Source organism: Macaca nemestrina, chromosome 13, assembly GCF_043159975.1.
Source record: "Macaca nemestrina isolate mMacNem1 chromosome 13, mMacNem.hap1, whole genome shotgun sequence".
Classification (NCBI taxonomy): Eukaryota; Metazoa; Chordata; class Mammalia; order Primates; family Cercopithecidae; genus Macaca; species Macaca nemestrina.
Window position 1 is genome coordinate 60,921,386 of NC_092137.1, and position 3,867 is coordinate 60,925,252.

The window sequence follows — 3,867 nt, forward strand, 5'->3', positions numbered from 1 at the left end:
CCCCTCCCACAGGAAAATGCTTCATTTCTTGCCATGACTGAAAGCTGGCTGTCCTCAAGAAGGTCTGGCTCCCCTGCCTTTGTCTCTGGGAAAGGTGGCAGGTTCTCCCAAGGCCCCAGTATCGTAAGCAGGATTGGCATTTGCCCAGCTGCCAGCACTGCTCTCAAGGCATCACTTCTGCTGGGAGATTTGTGTCATTCTGCTGCTCCACCGCCCCTTGTTTATCTACTGGTCAAGCCAGCATAGAAGACTTTGGGTTCTCATGTCGATCCAGTACTACCCTGTTCTGTGCGGATAACTTGTCCATTCCCCTCACTCCTTCATTGAGCCCACACCTGGGATCTCACATTGGCCTTTACATGGGCCCTAGTAATTGTGTCTCCAGTTTACTCAGTCCCCACTCCCCATACTATCTCCTGCCTCTCACTAAGCTTCCACTACATTTGCTCCTCACAGCTCAGCTTCCACTTCTTTTCCTATCCAACCTACACTCCCACTACTATTTTTCTGTCCTCCTTAATATCCTTATCCACTTATCTTTCTTCCCCATTACCCAGTGTCAAAACCCCAACTGTATAAATCCAACCGTTGTTGGATTGTTCCTTTTTGTTGCTCCTACACTAAACACTGCTAGTGAAGATAACAATAGCAAATATTTATTGATAGTTACTTCATGAAAAAGCACTGTTATTATCAGTAGATGATGAATGAGAAAAACAAGGTCGTGAGGGAATTAGTAAATCGCCCTAGGTTACACAGGGAGTAAGCCACACAATCTGGCTTAATCAAATGTATTTAAAACATGTAAAGGCACGGTGGCCCACACCTGTAATTCCAGAACTTTGGGAGGCCAAAGTGGGCAGATCACTTGAGGCCAGGAGTTCGAGACCAGCCTGGCCAACATGGCAAAACCCCATCACTACTGAAAATTCAAAAATTAGCCAGACATGGTAGCATGCACCTGTAATCCCAGCTACTCGGAAGGCTGAGGCAGGAGAGTCACTTGAACCCAGGAGGTGAAGGCTGCAGTGAGCCTGGGCAACAGAGCAAGACTCCATCTCAAAAAAAAAAAAAGACATAAATGATGAGAACACACTTAGCAAGCTCGATCTAGTGGACAAATATAGAATACCATCTCCAATAAGTAGACAAGCACACACGCATTTACAAAGATTGACAATGAACTAGGTAAGTAGTACTCAAAATTTCTGGTCTCTGAACCCCTTAACAAATATTATATTTATAAGTTGTATTTACACACTTAAAATTACTGAGGACTCAATGAGCTGTGTTTATTCGGGTTATATTTACCAAGATTTATTATATTAGAAATTAAAATTGAAAGATGTTTTATCTATGAACATATTAAATAAATTTTAAAATAACAATAGGCCAGATGGCTCATGTCTATAATCCCAACACTTTGGGAGGATCATTTGAAGCCAGAAGTTCAAGACCAGCCTGGGAACGTAGCAAGATGCTGTCTCTACAAAAAATAAAAAATATAAAATAAAATAACAATAATTAAAAATCCATTGCATGTTCTCATAAATAACATTTTTGTGGGAAAAAAAATGCCCTTTTAAAAAAAGGGGGGGGAGGAGGAGAAAATGGCATTGTTTCACATTTTGGCAAATCTTTTTAACATCTGGCTGAATAGAAAAGAGCTGGATTCCGTCTGTTGGGATGTGTTGTTTTGGTTGAAGTCCATAAAGAACACCCAGTCTCACATATGAGAGAAAGAAAAGTAGCCCCCGATGCCCAACCAGGCCTTGGTTCTTCCAGGAGCTGGCCTGGCACATAGCTGGCCTTCGTAGTCTCCTGCTGAACATCATGTCACAGAACATCCACATCAGACAAGGCCACCCTGTGACTGTGATGAACCAAAACAAAAACAGAACCAGGAACTTGTCTGAAATGACCAAACATCCTCCTTTTCCAGTCAATCTGAGTCACTGCTGACAGCTACAGCGTGGCTCCACTGAGCCCTTCTCTTCTTTCCTGCAGCTGCTGTGGTGGAGTACCACAGACCTGATGGATTCAAACAGAATATAGCCTCTCTCAGTCCTAAACTCTAGAAGTCCGAAGTGAAGGGATAGGTGGGGCTGTGCTCCCTCTGAAGGCTCCAGGGAGAATCCTTCCCTGCTGCTTCCAGCTTCCGGTGGCTCCAGGCATTCCTTGGTTGGACAACTTCAATCTCTGCCTCCACCTTCCCATGGTCTTTCTCTGTACCTGTCTCAAATCTCGATTTTCTCTTCCTCTAGGTAATCCAGATAATCCAGAATGATCTCATCTTGAGAACCTTAATCACATCTACAAAGATCCTTTTCCAAATAACCTCACATTTACAGGTTCTGGGGGTTGGGATGTAGACATACTTTTTGGGGGGCCACCATTCAACCCACTATACCTTCCCATAAATAAGATTTTTTAAACCTTTGCAGCCATCACCAAAGGTGGAGCGTCCAAAATGAAGTTCAATCCCTTCGTGACTTCTGATCAAAGCAAGAATTGCAAAAGGCATTTCAATGCACCTTCCCACACTCGCAGAAAGATTATGTCTTCCCCTCTTTCCAAAGAGCTGAGACAAAAGTACGATGTTCAATCCAAGACCATCCAAAAGGATGATGAAGTTCAGGTTGTGCGAGGACACTATAAGGGTCAGCAAATTGACCAAATAATCCAGGTTTACAGGAAGAAATATGTCATCTACATTGAATGGGTGCAGTGGGAAAAGGCTAACAGCACAGGTGTGCCTGTGGGCATTCACCCAGCAAGGTGGTTATCACTAGGCTGAAACTGGACAAAGACCACAAAAAGATCCTTGAATGGAAAATCACATCTCGCCAAGTAGGAAAGGAAAATGGCAAATACAAGAAAGAAACAATAGAAGATGCAGGAATAAAATAATCTTATTAAGCTTTTATTAAAACTTGAAGTGCGGCCAGGCACGGTGGCTGACATTTGTAATCTCAGCACTTTGAGAAGCTGAGGCGGTGGGATCACAAGGTCAGGAGTTCCAGACCAGCCTGGCCAACATGGTGAAACCCTGTCTCTAATAAAAATACAAAAAAAAGGCCGGGCGCGGTGGCTCAAGCCTGTAATCCCAGCACTTTGGGGGGCCGAGACGGGCGGATCATGAGGTCAGGAAATCGAGACCATCCTGGCTAACACGGTGAAACCCCATCTCTACTAAAAAATACAAAAAACTAGCCGGGCAAGGTGGCAGGCGCCTGTAGTCTCAGCTACTCGGGAGGCTGAGGCAGGAGAATGGCCTAAACCCGGGAGGCAGAGCTTGCAGTGAGCTGAGATCCGGCCACTGCACTCCAGCCTGGGCGACAGAGCGAGACTCCATCTCAAAAAAAAAAAAAAAATACAAAAAAAAAAATTAGCCAGACGTGGTGGTGCACGCCTGTAATCCCAGCTACTCAGGAGGCTGAGGCAGGAGAATTGCTTGAACCCGGGAGGCAGAGGTTGCAGTGAGCTGAGATCACGCCACTGCTCTCCAGCCTGGGCAGCAGAGCAAGACTCTGTCTCAGAAAAAAAAAAGAAAAAACTTGAAGTGAAAAAAAGATTACGATACCCAATTATAGAATTATCCCATTTCCTAACAATCCAATCCAAAGCAAAATCCCATTTTCTTAAACTGTCCCCAAAATCACCTAACACAAGCCCAAATCTACAATTATTTTCTAAAACTATCTTACTAAGGTGCCCAACAGTTCCCTATTATGTATGTTCTCCCTCACTGCAATGATTAACAAATCCATCTTTTCCAATTACAGCTGTGTTCCCCGTGGTCTTTGTCTGGAAGGCATTAGGCATTGACACATGGAAGGGAGGAAAGAGTGGTCAGGCGCAGTGGCT

At 44.3% G+C, this 3,867-nt stretch overlaps 1 pseudogene; it reads left to right on the plus strand.

Annotated features, from left to right (window-relative positions):
- The first annotated feature begins 2,470 nt into the window (after positions 1–2,470).
- On the plus strand, positions 2,471–2,910 carry LOC112423676 (large ribosomal subunit protein uL24-like; annotated as a pseudogene).
- Positions 2,911–3,867: the final 957 nt, after the last annotated feature.